At 46.7% G+C, this 19,004-nt stretch overlaps 1 long non-coding RNA gene across 1 annotated transcript; it reads left to right on the top strand.

Moving 5' to 3' along the window:
• Positions 1-419: 419 nt before the first annotated feature.
• Positions 420-7,206, top strand: LOC120097570 (uncharacterized). The gene is made up of 3 exons (XR_005495118.1): positions 420-538; positions 706-857; positions 6,354-7,206. It is a non-coding gene; the product is annotated as an uncharacterized LOC120097570 (long non-coding RNA).
• Positions 7,207-19,004: the final 11,798 nt, after the last annotated feature.

The following is a 19,004-nucleotide window of genomic DNA, read 5'->3' as shown; positions in this document are numbered from 1 at the left end:
GGTTAGGGGGATGTTGGCCCAGAAACCGGGAAAGGGAATAATAATCAAAATGTAAATAAGAAATACTCAAGTTAATAAAAATATTTAATATTTAAGAATGTAGACTCAGTTTAGATCCTGGTGCACAGAGGGAGGATAAGCTTAGTCCAATATGGTAAGAAAAGTAGGAAGGTTGGTGAGCAATGAGGATGCTAGTTGGGAAACAAATGAGCCAGTGGGCGTGCCAAGAACTTCCAGTCTCTGATTTGCAGCGGCCAGGCTCCGCGCCTATAAGTGTTTGGAACTATGTCGTGCTGGCTCATGACTCTTCGTAGAACGAGGTCCCACAGGGGTTGCGCCAAAGCGGAAACAGGTGGGCCCAGCAAGTGTGTCTCTCTGCATAACTCCTGTCTGAATATAGATCAAGAGTTTTGATGACTTCCGTCTTCTCAAACGATAGATGGCATGAACCAGAACCTCGTACCCAGGAAGGGTCACAGACAGATCAAAGAGCTCAACACGGGTCTCGAATCACGCTCCTCTCACAGTGCTGAATGCTGTGAGTTCAGGGCCGGGGAGTCAACAGGGTCAGTTGTGCGGGGGTGGGGGTGGGGGTGGGGGTGGGGTTGGGAGGACTTGCTGCTCTATTCCTCCCCCTGCAGGTTGGATCTGTGTCTCTTTCTATCTCACAGACACAGAGCCTCCCCTCTGCCTTCATCTTCACAGGACACCACCTTTCTGCATCTATCTATGCGCAAGTTACCCCCCCCTTACATACGGATACCAAGGATGCCAGCCATGCCAGATCAAACTCACCGTAAGGAGCCCGCTCTCACATGGTTTCTTCTCCGAAACCCTGCACGCCCTACAGACTGGAGGTCAGAGCTTCAATGAGGGGAACTTGGGAGGATAATATATAACATAAGTCAGTCCACACTGGAAACATGACGTTAAAAGTAAACTAGATTAACTTATGTCTTCCTGGGATAACACCTCTGCTCCACGTAAGTCAGTTTCCCTTCTTACTTCTGCTTAGAGAAAATGGTGATCGGAACGTGGCATGTGGATTACACGCAGAAAATTTATTCTTTGAGGAACGACAGTGCAGGGGCAACTCTTTCTGGCAGTTGAAGGCCTACCTTGCTCATGAGCTACAGAAGCCGTACAAGACGCAGAGCCAAAGGCCATACGTAGCTCAGCATGGGGGAGCAGAGAGAAGTGCAAGAGTGCTGGAGGGTGATGCCTATGCAAAGAATTAAATGTGTAAACAAGAGGAAAGAGATGGCTCTGCCATACAGACCATTCCAGACGTCTGCTGTAGAGGAACAGAGGGTGAGACTGTCATCGCAGCATCTCCAAAGGACAGGGCAGAAACGAGAAACAGCATATGTCATATAGCTGCAGAGTGGCTCTGCCAGGGATGCTAAGGGTCTGGTATGGTCTTTGATTTCCCTCCCTCCTGGAAGTGAGCTTAATCTTCCTCTGCACTGGGGCAGAGACTGACAACTCGTTGACAGTGTACAGACTATAGAGGGAAGAAAGTGGTGTGATACCTCAATAGGGTGTCCAAATAAGTAGACAGACAGGTGATAGCCAGGCTTATACCAGACATGGGCCACCTGCGCCTTCTTTGCAAACGTGTACAGTATCATCTAATGAAAGCACCAGAGAGTGTCAACATGTGGCTTATTCTATAGAACACCTGCTCTGCTCAGACCTTCATGAATAGAAGGGGAGGTGGTATGGAGGACAGCACCTAAAGCAGGGGGTAGCAAGGCCAGGTCTGGTGGTTAGTTCTGACTGCCAACTTGGCAGGATCTAGAACCTAGAAAGACAACTCTGTGCATATCTTGGGGGAGGAGTTCTAGCCTGGGTTAAGTGGGAGGGAAGACTCAGCTGAAATGTGGGCTGCAGCACTCCATGGGCTGGGGTCTTGGACTGAATAAGGAGGAAGTGAGCTGAGCAGAGGACTCACCATTCCCTGCTTTCTGACCACAGACATATTGTAAGCTCATGTTCTGTGGCCGTGCCTTACTGCCATGGCAGGCTGTACTTCTAACTGAGAGCCAAGACAGACTCTTGTTGAGCTGCGTTTCTCAGGAGTTTGGTCTAAGCAATGAGAAAAGTCATTAATGCAGAAAACGGATACCAAGAAGCAAGGCTCTTGGGTTGAACCTGACCAGTGGTTCCGAGGCCTTTAGAACTGATTTGTAGTGGGAGGGTGGAATGTTTGCAACTTTGGGCTGGAGACACCTAAAATGCTGTGATCAGAGCTTAATCACCAATTTCCTAAAAGTAATCCCTAGGTTTATTTCATTGCTGCCCTTTGGAATTTAACACGTGCTTGATACATAGTAGTCATTAACACATGCCTGGGAGATGGTTCCATGTATAGCATGTTGATTGCACATGTATGGGACCCTGAGTTCAGATGATCAGTCCCTTTACACGATAGTAAAGAAGAGGCTGAGAATTTGAGAGAGAGCAAGGGGAAAGGTCTAAAGGAGAGTTCGGGGCAGGAAATGGAAGGGGGAGATGGTGTAATTATATTATAATCTCAAAAACTAAAGGGAATTATTTTTTAAAGAGTTAGGCATGGTCACAGGCTATATACCCAGCTCTTTAGGAGCAGCTGAAGAAGGATGGCTGGGTCTTGCTGGATGCCCCCTGAGGTTCAACTTGAGACTCTAAGTTGTCAGTGTTAAACAATACACATATTCAAGCAATTGGGTAAGCAGTAGTACCTACCAGGAACCTTAAAGAGTCATGAAGATGGAAAGAAAGACCTATAGAATTGACACATGGAGGATGGAGATAGACCTATAGACTTGACACATGGAGGATGAAGATAGACCTATAGACTTGACACATGGAGGATGGAGATGGACCTATAGACTTGATACATGGAGGGGTGTGGAGTTAGGCCTATGGATATGACACATGGAGGGGTGTGGAGATCGGAAACTTGGAGTCGGTGTAACATCTTAGACAGGATCATGGACATTTATCAGGAACACAGGAACCGAGACCAGGAACTGGGACAGTTGATCTTGTTATATACACATTATTCCTATCATTTGGATAGTAGCCACTTCAAGGAGCACAATCCCTGTACCATCTCCGTAGCTCTTCTGTATAAAGCTAACATTCTTTCCAAGTGAAGTTTCTTCAAAGAAGGATTTATGCCAGAGGGCTAGCATCAATTAGACAGCACTTAAGTTCACTGTGTATCTTCTCTTTCTGATGCATAAACAGCAGCTCCTTTGAGAGGATGAAGCCACATATGCCAGTGGGCAGCGGTTAACAGGGGACACAACACTTTTAGAAACAAACATTGACACTTCTTTTAGTATCAGAATAAAACAAACAAGCTCTGTAGGTGAAGAAAGTATTTTATATGGCACACTCAAGTCTTCATGTTAGGAGCAAGACATTCATGAAATAGTGTTTAATCTTTAAGATGTCAGAAGAGACTCCCCTAAGTCAGAGGGAAGACCTGGAGATTGATGGTCAACTACATGATACTGAGAGTCTCGACATGGTCAGTCATTGTGTGGCAGAAGGCACGTATGTGGACAAATGTGTGCACACTACTCCAAACTTTGTAGGCTCAATCCGTCATATTCATGACTCTGGTTACTCTGGGTAAGTTTTGTTGGAGTTGTCCGGATGTCTTATGTTGCCTGGAAAATACTACTGGTATTTCTTCTTTTATGCTGAGGGGAAAGGATTCTTTTGAGAGAAACTCTGAAACAAGAACCCAGGAAGTTCCCCTAAGTATAAAAAAAAAAAAAAAAAAAAAAAAAAAAAAAAACCAAGGTTTTGGGATTAGAAGCTAAGAGATCCAAACACAAGAGAAAATGAGGTGTTTGTATGGGGGAAAAATTAAAGTGTGTTTGTCCTAATAATTCGATGTAAAAATAAGTCGATTTATAAAAACACCTAAAAACCTGTGACTGCTAATGACAAAATTGCAGCTGGAGTTTCTAAGCGTGAGATGAGTCAATGAGCATGGAAAATAGAACTGGGGACATGTGTGACATTAAATTTAAATATCACGGGGCATGGGCACACTGCCAAGAGTCACGGTGGATTAACACTGCTCTTCACATTGGGGCATGTCTTGATGATCAGCAAGGAGAAGGAGAAGGCCTCTCACCTATGAAAGCTACGTCAGAAGACCATAAGGAATTATAGCCAGTGTCCATCACCTGAATGATGTGCACAGGACACTCCTATGTATGAGCTGGTTTCCCGTCCAATGGAGGTAGAGAAGTGGATGGAGCTTTCTAAGTCTAGGTAAACCTGGGCCTGCCTCTTTCTCAGATGGACTACATTCTACCTGGAGCTTAGGGTGAGACAAGACTTACAGGTGGAGTACCATGCTGGGGTCTCAAGGTGTCTAAGGCAATGAAGAATCCCGTCTATGGCCCCACCCATGAAGAACACAGAACCACTCCTAATGAGTTGCACTCATCTAGCCGACAGAACTGTGACACTTAACCACCAGCTTCACAGGATCTGGACTCTCTAGACAGCTAAACCTAGAGCATGTCTGTGAGAACTTTCTAGACTGAGTTAATAATTAAGGTGGGAGCATGCATCCTAAATGTGGGCACACCATTCTACAGAATAGGGTGCTGGCCTGAGTGAAATGGAGAAAATGAGTTCAGCAACAGTGTTTGTTGACTGCTTCCTGACTGGGGAGGCCATGTGACCAACTGCCTTACCCTTTCTACCATGATGGAATCCATCCCTTCTTAAGCCAGGAGCCCAAATAACCCTCCCTCACCCCCCACTCCCTGAGGTTGTTTTTCTTAGATATTTCATCATGAGAACGAGAAAAGTAACATAGTATCATTCTAGATTCAAATGCTGTACTCCATTTGTCCATGGGTCAGAAGTATCACAGAACTCAGTGTTGCTTCAGAGACCATTCTGTGTATGACACTCAGACTAGTGTAACTTCCACCCACCGAGTCTGTATTCCAGACTCAGACCTTGGTGTGCCTCTGAGGCGAGAAAACTTAGCTGAACTCTGGCAAGGCATTGGGCTTAGTTACCATTGTCCTGGGGGTGGACCTGTCTGCAAAGCTGCGATTGAAACATTGTTAAAGCTCTTTGCTATCAGTCTCGCTTAGGGTAACGAGAATTCACAGCAGCTCTGAACCTCCATTTAGCACTTGTGTCCCAGCGGGAAGAGGAAGTGCTTGGCAACCTGCTAATGTTTGACACAGTAACTGAAAGGCGGGAAGAGCTACTGGGGAGAAGAGTCAGCACAGGCTTTGCCTAGTAGGAAAGATCACAGGACAAGGAGCAGAAAACCCAGGTTACTTACTCATAACTGGAAAGCATTCGTAATCACAGGCAAGTCACTGCTGAAAATAAGCCTTAAATCAGATTTATGCTTGAGGTCACCTGAGTCTGTTCCACCCTACCCAGAAAATCTCCCCCAAGATGTTATTTCGTATTGCCACATTTATGGAATTGAGTCCCCATAGCTTGCTGGGGCCACAAACAAGTGCCTTACAAGCCATGAGCTGGTGGCTGTACACTGATTCTTCCCCCTCAACTATTTTTCAGAGGGTTCAGTATGCTCAGCAGAGTCTGAGATATCTACAGAGTGGTATCCAGAAAAGGTCAGGAATCAGGACTAGTTTGATTATCTATGGCATTGGTGAGAATTCTGCACTGGCCCCATGAAGGTCACAGCAAACTCTGAGGATATCTGTCATCTGACTCAAGGTTTAAATAAAGTTCCCAAGAGACTTAAGTCTATGCAAGTCACCTGATAGCACGTGGCAACTCACCTCATACTTTCTGACCCTCAACTCTCCTGATCTGATATCGATTCTCATAGCACAGTTTCAGGGCTTTGACCCGCAGACTAACACAGAACCATTATGAAGGGGAAGTCAAGATCTGAATTCTGGCTTCAGCTACAGTGACTGACACACAAGAGCATTTAATAAAAGATACTTGTTGTGGTTTGAGTGGGAAAAGCCCTCTGCACGCTTGCGTGTTTGAACGCTTGGTCCCTGAATAGCAGCACTGTTTGTGGGAAGGTTCTGAAACCTTATGGAGGTAGAGCCTGGCTGGAGAAACACGTCATTTTTGGGTAGACCTTGAGGTTTCATATCCCATCCCCACTCCATGTCTGCTTCCTCTTCACAGTCCATGCAGATATGAGCAAACACACACCTTCAACAGAAGAGCGCCCAACCACCCCTGACCCCATGCCTTCCCAACCATCGCGGACAGTATCATGAAACTTAAAAATAACCCTTATGGAGTGTCTTCTTGCTGGTTATCTCGGGGTCACAGTAATAAAAAGGTCACAAATACTCCACTGACTTCGATGTTTTGTTAACTAGGTGACAACACAATCCCAAAGAGAGCACACCAAAAGAAGACAAGCAAACCCACATGATGAATGGAGAGAAATGTTCTTTAGGACCATGTCAGGCTTCAGCGCCAGTCACAGAGAGATGGGAAAACTCACTTCCACGATGATGCTGACAGTACATCCCTCACAACCCCACAGCCCTCTGTGGAGGAGAACACCGGCTGAGAACAAACGTTAAGTAAAGTAAGATGTCATCGTATGTGCGCACCCAGATGGAGACTTGTGGGAACTAGCCAAAAGCTTGTCAAGACTTTAACATGGCTTGAAAAAAAAAAACTCACCCACCAAATCTCTTAACTACACAGTTTTAAAATAAACTCCGACACTTCTCTTAAACAAGGGCTGTGCCTACAACAGATCTGACGTTCTGTGTATCTTATGCACTGAGCTGCCTGCAGTAAACTTCACCCTTCACCAAATGCCATATTTTTTACCCCAAGGTGAGTTATCCCTGCATTCTTCTGAGAGCATGCCCATGATCTGTGATTTTCTCTGAAGAGAACTTTTCATCTGAATCACTCAGTTCACAGTGGCAAATGTTCTCACAGAGGGGAAACAAGCAAGAACCTGGACTTCATTTGCTTGTCGCCCCCCACACACTTCCCCCCACACACATATTTCAAGTATTCATAACCATTAAAAAAGAAACAATCACTTTCTATTTGTGTGTTGACAACCACACAGGACAAACAAGAAATATTTGTCAGAGTTCTTCAGCTATCCTCATAGGCTCCCAAAAGGAAGCAGACTGCTCCAAACACAATCAAATGACGAATTAGCCCAGAGCTCCTCTGTAAGAAAAATAAATTGTTCTCACTTCCTCAACAGCTACAATGACCTGTGACTAATGGAATCTCTGTGGAAAGAGTCTGGAGTTCCCTCCACAGGGAATGTGTGCGTCTCTGCTGCCAGAGGGGCTTTGTGCAAAGGCTTCCCTTGCCACCGTGAGCGTTCACAGACACCCAGCAATGTGCAAAGATGGGGGAACTTCCACCTCGAATCCCCTGTTGGAGGGGTGTTTGCAGTCAGAATAATGAGGGAGCTCTCCACTCAACAAATAGCTAATGCCTTCCATGACACGTTCACACCTCTCTTCCTCCTTCCCTCCCTTCCCCAAGTTGCTTGTAGCAACTATTTCTGGCATGGTGAAGCATTCACACTAGAAATTTGTTTGAAAAGATCTCAGGAAGGGAGGGAGGGAGGGTGAGGGAAGGAGGAAGGGAGGAAGGGGAGAGGGAGGGAGAAAGGAAGGAGATAAAAGATGGCAGCTACTTTTACCTTTGGGTTTTAAGATCAAATCCACAGATAGAGCATTGCTACATTTTTGTTGTTTTTATAATTTTTTTGTCTATAGAGATGAACTCATTGAAGGAGGAAAGGAACAATTTAAGCAATCAGTTAGCTTCAGAGTAAAATCAGTCAGGAACAGAAGCAAACAAACCCTAGGTCACCACTGTCCCAACCCCAGAGCACATTGCTCACCCTGGCCCAAAGTCTCTTCCCTTTTCTCTGCTGTGTCTTGTGTCCTCTGTGTTCCTTGTGGTATCGCAAGCTCTCCGATGGCCTGAACATCTCAGAAACTATGCATTTGAATCCAGGACCTCCTCCTGCCCCTTCCACCTACGTATAAGACTGACTCTAGTCAGACAAGCCCTCTCCAGAAAAATCTTGCAAACAGTGAGTCTTCTCCCTGGATGGGTTCAGAATCATTCTTGATCTCTTAGAGACAAGTCTGCTATAGTTTGAGTGCAAAATGTGTCTGCCCATAGGCTCTCGCATTTGAACCTCTGATTCCCCATCAGGAGACTTAGGGAGGTTGTGGGACATTTAGGGGGTGATGCATTGCTATGGAAAAACCACTGGGAATGGGTTTAGGCTGTAACTGACCCTACTTTTGGCTCAAGCTTTCAGTTTTCTAGTCTACCAAGATATGATCAAGCACCCTCACATTCCCACTGCCATAGCGGAGAGCCGCTCCCAACACTGTAACACCACCACCACAACTTTTCAGCCACTAAACTGTGAGCCAAGATGAAGCCTTCCTCCCCTAAGTAGACTCTTGCTGCTGTCTCATTTCAGAGACCTTCTCTTAGTAGAGAGATCTTCTCCGGCCTTGCCTCCCTCCTTCCTTCCCTGGGTCCAGCAAGAGGAATGGCTCTCCAAGTCAAGCTGTCTGTGTTCTAAGGAGGGATAAGTATCCTCCAGCATGGCCTCCCCAGGCAGCACGCAAATGCAGCTGCATCCTCAATGCTCTGTGCTGAACAGCTGGGAGGCAGCCAGGAAAACTATCAAACATTAATAATGAATTTGCTTTGTCAGTGGCCTCTTTCTCTTTTCCGCTATTCACGGTCCATCCCCTTAAGTACCAGCAGATAGCTCACAGCATTGCCGAGAGACCTCCAAAAGGAGAAGGATCTAGTGGACTAGAAAGGGAAAGGGTTTTTCAGGCAGATAAAGTGGTGGATGGCAGGGTTGATGAACGTAACCCACCATGAAGAGAGAAGGCCTCACGAGTGATTGTCTGTTGCCTAATGTGCATAAGAGCCTGAGCTGGCCCTCTGAAGGACGGCTGTGTCCCAAGGCGTTCCAGATGCTCTACACTAACGGTACATCCACTGAACACACTTCAAACCACCCCCTCTCCAGGTTCACAAGCGTGAGTGGATAATAGGCCAGAGAGATGCGAAGGCCCCTGAATGTGAGGCAGAGGAGGTGAGAAAGCAGAGTGGGACGCAACAGCAAGACAAAAAGTGAAGAGGAAGAGGACGCAGCAGGCAGGCACTTCTCTGCTTCCTCAGACCTCTCATAGATTTTCACTCGGAAGTCTAGCTGCCACGAGCACACTACGTCACAGGAATAGATAAACACAATATCGGAATTTATTAAACAGTAACGTCACAGGTTCTGCTGATTTGATGACAGCAGTTTGGGATAAGTCCCATCTACCTTGGTAATCTGACTGAGGTAAATTCGGGTATTATTTTTTTAATCCCAATCTTAATTAGTAATGTCCATTAGTGTATATCTCTCTGCGTGTGCCTATGTCTACACATCTATAGGCACATATGTGGTATACAGAACAAATACAGGTTAAAGAGGCTGGCACAGAGTTCACCGGATTCAGAAGTGGCTGAAAACACGTCTATATTGCTAAGATAAGGAGTTGGGAAGTGCTGGGAGGCAGGCAGCTGCTGTTAAAGCTACTGGGGTCAGGTGGGTCCGAGAGCAAAGCTGCTAAGTCAGGCTGAAATGAAAGACTCAGATATCCAGTGACTGAGAAGAAATGGCAGATCTGAGGACAGGCCCTGATGGATGAAGAGCAGTGGACAGACAGTGGAGTGAGTCATTGCCAACACCAGAGATACCAGAGATGGCCAGGGAGTCCACTGCTTCTTGGATCTTGACAGATACACCCAGTGTCAGACGATAGGCTGACGTGAGGCCATGCTACCCCAGTGTTGGGTGTCCATCTCAATGGGGTCCATGTGACACAGCCACATGCTTTCCTCACTTATGTGTATCTGCCAAATTCTTAGCATGGGCTGGGTTCCCTGATGTAATTTTTAAGGTACCCGTGCAACTCAATCTGAAATCATCCCCATCCTTACAGAGGGACTCCCTTTCTGATCCTGGCAATAAATTATTTACATCTGTGCTACAAGGTGGTGCCTGGAAGATTGTGTGTGGTTTCTGGACCCAGTAGGCCATTTCCTTCCCTCTCCACAAAATGGAGTCAAAAACCGCTTGAAAAACAGAGTCTCCTAGGTCAAGACACAGTCTGAGAACCACTGTTTCGTGTCTCGCTGGGAGAAGGTAGCACTCCATCACTTTACAATAGGTCTAGTGCATGGTTGGAAAGGGGCAGGTGGAATCCCAGATCTCTGAGATGTGCTCCAGGCCCCATCTATCCCCATCTTAAATACAAGAGGAGGCCCCGTGACTGAATCCTCAGTGGAGACCATCCTGTGGCTCTGGCTTTATAATGGGCACATCACCCAATTCATCCACTCATGACTGCCTTCCCATTCCACATCCACCCAGTGTCATAAGCTTTACCTGGATGACAATCCTACCCCCTTCCTCCTCCCCCTTCCTCATCTCAATTCATGTGATTACCAGCAGAGAAGACCTGTGCCTAGGTCATGGGTATCACTCCTCCCCACTGAGCACGCTGAATCCTCCCAGCCAAGCTGACAAAGTTACAGCTGCACAGGTCCTCAAAGGACAAATGAGACTTCCACTGACACCCTGGGGTGCAGGTCTTGTTCTCTGATAGCCATGAGTGTGAGTAGGACTTCCCTTTTTTCCTCAAGAAAGTCTGAAGTGAAGTCAAGACTGGCACCAGGAAGGTCACAAAACCACATCTTGATGACACGATTTGTTCTCCAAGTCTAGGATGCATGCAGGTAACTTAACCCATAAATGTGTCCTTAATATGAGATACCAATTTCCCCTGTGTCTTAGTTAAGGTTTTACTGCTGTGAACAGACAGTAACCAAGGCAAGTCTTATAGAGGACAAAATTTAATTGGGGCTGGCTTACAATTCCAGAGATTCAGTCCAATATCATTATGGCAGGAACCATGGCTGCACCTAGACAGGCATGGTGCTGGAAGAGCTGAGTGTTCTACACCTTCATCTGAAGGCTGCTAGCGGAAGACTTGACTTCCAAGCAGTTAGGATGAGGGTATTAAACAACATTAAACCACAAACACTGATAATAAGTATTCTGGAAGGTAGCAAAGTCATGAGTAAGGACAATCAAGCTGTACGATGCTTCTGGTCCACATCCTGAACCATTGCTCCCACCTCAAACCAGCCTAACCCCACCCCACCCCATAACTGACCCTGCCTCCTTAAAATCCCCAATGCCCTCAGAATTCAGGACATTAGAAGCAGTTCCATGTGTAGTACAGACTGGAGGATGAGCCATCGAAGCGTGCCCTCACAAAAATACATTTGCAAGTAAGTGGAAATTGTCATATGGAGCATTGCAACTAAAATAAGGACAAGGTGACGCCAGTGCAAATGTGCCATAGTTCCGATCCCAGGAGGAAGTACTCCAAACCCAGGCCAACCCATGGGAGATCGAGTGGAGCTCACTCTTCTGAGCCCTTCTTCATACTTCTGCTCCCTCGTGTCATCCTCTGTGCATTTTGTGGCTCTGGCTCCATTTGTGGCGCGCAGAAACAGCAGCAGTTGGTACCTTAAATGTGTGTGAATTACATAAAAGGCAATCCTGATTAGAGCTGAAGGTTTTAATTAAATGAGCAATTAGCCTTGAGCATGGATGTTTATACAAAAGGAAAATCAGCTAATTAATTTGGATAATGACTTGCTCCTGTGAACATGAGCCTGCCCGGGGCTTAGTATGGCACTGGGGTGTTTGTAGAACCAGGGGAAGTAACAGCTGGGGTCAGGTTGGGGTCCTGCGAGGAGAAACTCGCATGTGATTACTAAGTGGTCTGGAAGGGACACCCTGGCTTCCCCCAGCCCTTCACCCAGTGCACAGGGTCTCACCAGCTGCCTAGATCTCCACTGTAGACCCAGGACCTCTCCCTCAGGCATATCTGATGCTGGAGCTGTGTAGACTCAGTCACCAAGAGAAAACCACCACTGGGAGGTAAGGTGACTGTGATGGCCACTGTGAATTGACAACCTGACAGAACCTGGAATCACCTGGGGCATGGGCACCTGGACATAGCTGTGGAGATATCTTGTTAGGGTTAATTGAGGTGGGAAGACTTGTCCACTGTGGGTGGGACCATCCCCTTGCTGGGCTCTTGGAGTGTATAAAGGAAGTGAGCTCAGAACACCAGCATTCATCCCTCTCTGCTTCCAGACTAGGGACACAATGTGACCAACTGCTTCCAGCTCTTACTGTTTTGGTCCCCCTACTACCATAAACTGTATGCTTAAGCTATGAGCTAAAATAAACCCCCTTTCCTTTAAGTTGCTTTTGTTGAGGTTATTTTATCACAGCAATGGGAAAAGATACTAAGATGCTATCCAATCTGTCAGTCACACTGTACTCATAGATGTGAAGATGTTGGCTGGATACTATGTTGCTGGCTCCTGCAGGGAAGTGACCAAGAGACTTTGCAACATTTCTAGATTCTGTTCCCTAAATCATTTAAAATTTGTAACAGAGAAGGGAATTTTGTTGAGTCTTATGCTTGTTTGCTTTGCTTGGGAGTGAAAAACACAAGAGTCGTTTATACTAATCCGTGTGTTCCTATCCTCACTTGCACAGCAGCAACCCTACTCACTGTTCAATTCCAACTTCCTTGACAGCAATGTTGTAGCATAGCTGAGACCAGTGGTAGCCAACATAAAGTTCAAGGTTGACTAATGTGCAGAATCGTGTCAAAACTACTGAAAGCTTGAATCAAGAGTGATAAAGGATATATGGATTGTGGACATGTGTAAAAATGTAGAGCTGGGACTGGAGACAGGACAGCTCAGCAGTTAAGAGCAGGCCCTGCTCTTGCCGAGGGCCTGAGCTCAGTTGCCAGCACCCACACCAAGAGACTCACGACTGCCTCTGCTGCAGTCCCAGAGAACATCCAACACCTCTGGCTTCTGCAGGGCACCTGGACATATGTGCATGCATGTGTGCACACACATATATACATAATTAAAAATAAAATCTTTCCATTTTTACTGCCTGGCAGTTTCAGGAGCTGCCCAGAGACTCTTATTGTTCTGGGTCCCCATCCCCTTCCTCAGCTGTTCCAAGTTAACCGAAAGCAGCCTGCAGGTGGTCCTCCTTTGGAGAGTGCAGTGTGTCCCCTTGCACATCTCACAGTGTTCACTCTCAGGCCACTGTATGTGCACAGCCCTCCTGGGCAACCTCTGATCTATTATGAGAGGCAGTGTCCACAACCAGCAATCCTGGGTTCTAGGTCTATTTAACCCATTCTCCCATCCCCTGGAGATGTTGTTACTGCTCCAACTTCCTACTTACAGAAGACAAATCCCAGAACAGATAAACAGTATCCCTCCTTATCAAAAGTCCAGGGACTGAATTAAGACCAGGGCACAACTTCAGGCTGTCTGATTCCAAACCCATCCAGTCTACCATCCAAGTTTTTGTTGTGTTATTGTTTTTAAAAATTCTGTGTATGGGTATGCATGTGAGTGTAGATGTGTATGTGTGCGTGTGTGTGTGTGTGTGTGTGGTGTATATATGTGAATGTGAGTGATTGTGTGTGCATGTGTGTGTGTGCATATGTGTGAGGGGTGGTATATGTTTGTACATGTGTATATGTATATGTGTGTGGTGTATTACCATATGTGGGGTGTGTGTGTGTGTGTGTGTGTGTGTGTGTGTGTGTGCACTCAGTGCATGTTGGTACCAGAAGAAGGAGCCAAATCTCTTGGACTTGGAGTTACAGACAGTTGTGAGCCACCTGGTGTGTGCTAAGATCCCAACTCAGACCTTCTGGTATTCTCCTCTTTCGGAGTAGTGAAACTAGCCTTTAATGGCTAACCCATCTCTCCAAATCTCTCCATTTGCAAACCAAGGGGAAGATATGACTTGCCCTAAGTCTTGCTGATGTGCTGTTCTAAATAGCACATCAAATATCTAAATAGATTCAAAGTACAAGGAGAGAGCAACTCATTCTGCCTGGGCAAATCTGAAAAGATGTCGCCAAGATGCCAGGAGCAGACGGCCCAGACCTTGAGGGTGTGCAGACAGTTGCTGGGGAGGAGAGGAAGCCCCATAGTTTCCTGAAGAGAGAGCAAGAGACACCAGATGTGGGAGGAGAGGGTCACCACACACTAGCAACGGTTAGAAATGGGAAGGTCAAGGCTGTGGACATGGTTCGGTGGCAATATTAAGGAAGTATGTGACAATTCAAAAGAAATGAACAGACAGTTCCAGACTGGAAGACAGGTGACTGAGCAGGTACTCTCTGCCATTGCTGTGGAGTGTCATTGTTCTCTGTACTAGACAACAGCCCTGTAGTCCATGTGGCTGCAACATTTCAGAATCAAATATGGGACAAGAGTTATCCCACGGCATAACACTGGGTTTGAACACTGGGTTTGAACTTCACTGTGATCTTCTCCATATAGACAGAATCTTCCATTCCAGTGTACCCGAGGTAGAGTGTGTCCTTGATCCAGCACAGAACTGAGTGACAAGACAATGGGACAGACGGCTCCCAGAAATCTTTAGGGTTGGCAAAGAAGAGATTGAAATCCCATGTCTCCTTTTAAAGAACAGCTGAGTGACGTTGATGGTCTCACGCCATTCTAATGGTCCCAGTATTCCCTCTTCTTAGAAGCTAAAGCATTGTGGGAAAGTGAGCGGTTTCTTTTCTCCTTGAACACACTTGGAAGGAGAACCCATCACAGAAGCTTGTGACAAGAATCTCTGCCCTCTGAAAAGTAGGAGTGAGACCCTCTGGGGGGAAAAGGGGGCAACAAGGAGAGGGAGGGGTGAAACATGGTGGTGATGGCTGTTAAAGGGTATCATGTCCTTGGCGATTTGTTCTTCTGGGGTGACCATGGACTGCCCACTTCTAGTTAAGGGGTCCACAAACCAGCTCTGACAGCTCCTGGCTCAGTGTTGATCTGGAGAAAGATATCACACTGGGGACGCCCTGTGAGCAAAGCAAGCTCCAGCATCAGAAGATGTCCTGGTCCCAGAGACATGGAGCTGGGTGGAAATGGGAGTCAGAACATCCTGGCCAAAAGCCGTAGGAGGATTCCTGGGTCTGCTGGCCAGCCAGGCTAGCCTAAAAAGTGAGTTTCATGCCACCGAGTCTCAAAACTCAAGGAGGATTGCGCCTCACCGCACCTTGACCTCTGGTTTCTACTTGCTTCCACATGCATATACAAACATGCTACATGCATGGGCCTAGGACCAGTGCACACACGCACGCACACACACACACACACACACACACACACACACACACACACACACGAGATGCACAGTACCACCTGTCAGTATCCTATGGAGGCTGGCAAAGCCAAGGCCCTTGACTCTTGACTCTAGATTTGTCCTGTCCTCCAAGCTCAGCTCTGCCATCCAGACTCTTAGGGTACCCTTGCTTCCTATGGGGGCAATGTTGATACAGCATCCTCCAAAATTCCCCCAAATAATTACATGCAAATAACCACACAGGGATTGCCTAAAGGACATCGGTTTCAATGTTACAAAATGCTTTACTTCAAAATTCCCTAAACATGATTCAGCCTGTTTGCATGTCACTTGAGAACTTATTACAAGAAAAGATACGCCTGCATGTTCTTTTCATGGTACAGTCCCTGATAATTAAGCCTTGTAAGCCTTACAGGGATCTGGGCCTAGGCTTTGGGGTTGTTGTTTTATATGGAAGAACAGTGTGGAGTGTAGCCAGCCCCTGTGCTGGGAGCAATGGAATGATGACCTGTTGTATTTGGAGTAAGCAGCTGGGTGTAGGAATGTCAACATTAGTGTGCCCAGTGGCCATGTGACACAGGAGCTCCTGCGGTCTCTCTGACAACTCCGTGGTGTCAGTGGCTGGGAGACCACTGTAGACCCCTCAGCAGAGAGTGGAAGGCAGCCCAAGATGGTGACAGAATAAAGATGTCGTTTAGGTCTGACAAGTTAGCAGCAAGGGAGTCTGAGAACAAAGACACCACAGAGAGATGCTGTAGAAGAGTGAGAGGAGGGACAGCAGGGAAGAGGAGGGGCTTGTGGGCAAGAGGAAGGAGAAGGGAGGATATAAGATGCTAGCCGGTGAGCTGTGACCACCGTGTGAGAGCTTCTGTGTTAAAGGGCTTGGGCCTGAAGTTAGGGACCTAACACCCTTAGACCGCAGCCTTGAAAAACATCAAACCTGAGGTGACCGGGGTTTGAGAGTTGAGACCCAGCACTGCTGCCCATTGGGAACAACCCTGAGGATCAGCATGCTGGGCTTTTATGAGAGTACTCCCACCACACCCCAACATCGTAGGTCTTCTTTAGCAAGGTTTAAGCCAATTCCCATCCCGTTTTCCCGGCCACAAGAGACAGCTCCACATCCCTCCTCAGAGTCTGCCTTTGCAGAAAGCTCTGTCCTCCCACCTTCACATTCCTTCAGGAGAACTTGAAGCCCCACACAGAACAAAGCTGGCTGCTCCTTAGAAGCCACAGAAAGGTCCGGGCCATTGGGCTCCCACACACGAAGCTCTCTCAGCCAGCCTCTGTGCAGTTAGTTTTACTATCTGACATTAAAGGACAATAATATTGTTTCTCCATGTGTATCATCCCTGAAACTCATGACAGAGTGGCTTCACGTACAAATAGGACCGTTAAGGGATCATGTTGTTCCTTCCAGCATTCATAAAAGCTCAGAAGCATGTCACAACCACCCGCCGTTCTCTTCTCTCTCAATAATTCATTACGGTATTAATAAGCCAACATTCTCTGCAAGTGTGCAGTAAAATGCAGACATAGTTCAAGCTTCTCTCGAAAATTCCCTCAAGCTGGGAGACAAACCAAGGCCAACTTCTTTGTCTTCCCGCACACAGCCTGGTGGAGCCGGGATTCCTTCCATTCCACTCGCTTTTCAACCAAGGACGTTTTCCAAGGAGAAGTTTCTGTGCGTTTTAACATTACATAATTTCATTTTCAGTGGGTGAGTTCTCTGTGGACTCCAGTGCCGGGAAGATGTACTCTAGAGGCAAGGCTGCCATTTTCTGGGGTGTGCCATTCTGATCGTTTGAAGAGCCCCACAAGCAAAACAAGACATGGTGGCTGTTGCCTGTAATCCCAACGTCCAAAAGGCTGAGACAGGAGGATGGCTGTGTACTTGAGTCCAGCCTGTGGTACATAGTGAGTTTCAAACCAGCCGTGGCTAGTGCCTCAGACCTTGTCTCAAAAAGCCGAAGAGTTGAGAGGAGATCCTTCGCCTTCTATCCTCCTCACAAATGGAGGCTTTCTCGGTATCCATGGCAACTTGAGATGACATGGAGGAACTTGGGTCCAGAAAAATTTGAAGCAGGAATTTCCCCAGTGAAGAACAGAGCATGTGTGGCCTCTCCCATCTCAATGCCACATTACTGTGTCAGCTTGGTTGGGCTACAGTATCCAGATATGTGACCAACTTTCCTGAGTGCTTCTGTGAGGTACCGTTTAGATGAGTCATGATTTACGGTACAGACTCTGAATAAAACAAATGACTTTCCATGGCTGGATGGGCCTCACCTAATTGGCTGAATTCTGCCTACCAATGGTCTTTAGATGTAAGCTAAGAACACAGGCTCTTCCTTGGGTCTCCAACTTGCTTGCTCACCCAGTAGTTTATGGACTCACCATCTTATAGCATAAAGCAGTGCTCTTGAAATAAATCTGTGGAGGGCGTACCACACAGTTCACTGGCACTGCCACTGTAGGAACCCCATCTGACCATCCACACCTCAGGACTACCTCCTGGGACAGCACAGTATCTTTGTCAACAATGGCAATGCATCCCAGCCCTGGGCGTGGACAAAGACTAGAGAATTCTTACTGTCAGGTGTGTAATTAGATTAGTGCCCCATTCGTGTCATTCATGCCAGTTTTTGAGCTCCCACGCTACCTGGAGCCCATCTTCCATTTTGTAAAGTCTATGCTGAGCACTCTGGTGCAATAGTAACTTCCTGAGAAGGTGACTTATTTAGTCCCTTCTATAGGACAGCCATCCCCAGTCTTTGAAAGAGCCAAGAAGACCCAGAGGCCCTGCAAGACAAGACCATTGCCAGATGTTCACCATTGCCAGATGTTCACCATCGCCAGACGCTCGGAGAGTGTGGTTCTTACTGGCTCTGCAAGGAGAAGCATTCAGCAGCTCTGTTACAGGAGCCTACCTGAGAGCAAGGCAGCTCACAGCACACACGAGCACTTGCATACACGTGCATGTGCATGCACACACATGCATATACACACAAACACATATATACATACACACAAAACACACACATATTCAAAACACACATACACACATACACACAAACTCACATATGCATATATACACACCCAAAACACACACATACACACAAAACATGTACATACACACAAAACACACACATACACACAAAACATATACATACACACAAAACACACACACATACACACACAAAATGTATACATACACACCAAACATACACACATACAAGCATACACACATACAAACATACAGACACATACAAATACACATACACACAAATATACACACACACATATATACAAAGCACACACATACAAACACACACACACACACACACACACACACACACACACGCTCAAATATTTGAATACTTGATCCCTAGTAAGTGGCACTGTTTTCGGAGGTAAGACCTTCCTGCAGGCAGTACGTCACCGGGAGTGGGCTCCGAGAGTTCGGAGCCGTGAGGACTTTGGGCAGTGGGCAGGACAGGGATGAGATCTCTCAGCTTTGATTCTGTCTCCATGCCTGCTGCTTGCTGCAGAGCTTTCCTGATAATGTATTCTCATCCATCTGGAACAGGAACACTGAACAAAGCCTTCGTTCTGTCAGTTGTCTTTGTCGTTGTAGTTTATGGCAGTAGCACAACAGCTAACACACTTAGAAGCCATCACAATGGCTGGCATAGGCACGGTGGATCTGCAAGTCTGCCTCCTT

This window comes from Rattus norvegicus, chromosome 16 (genome assembly GCF_036323735.1).
Source record: "Rattus norvegicus strain BN/NHsdMcwi chromosome 16, GRCr8, whole genome shotgun sequence".
In the NCBI taxonomy this organism is placed as follows: domain Eukaryota; kingdom Metazoa; phylum Chordata; class Mammalia; order Rodentia; family Muridae; genus Rattus; species Rattus norvegicus.
This window is presented reverse-complemented; position numbering and strand designations above follow the sequence as displayed.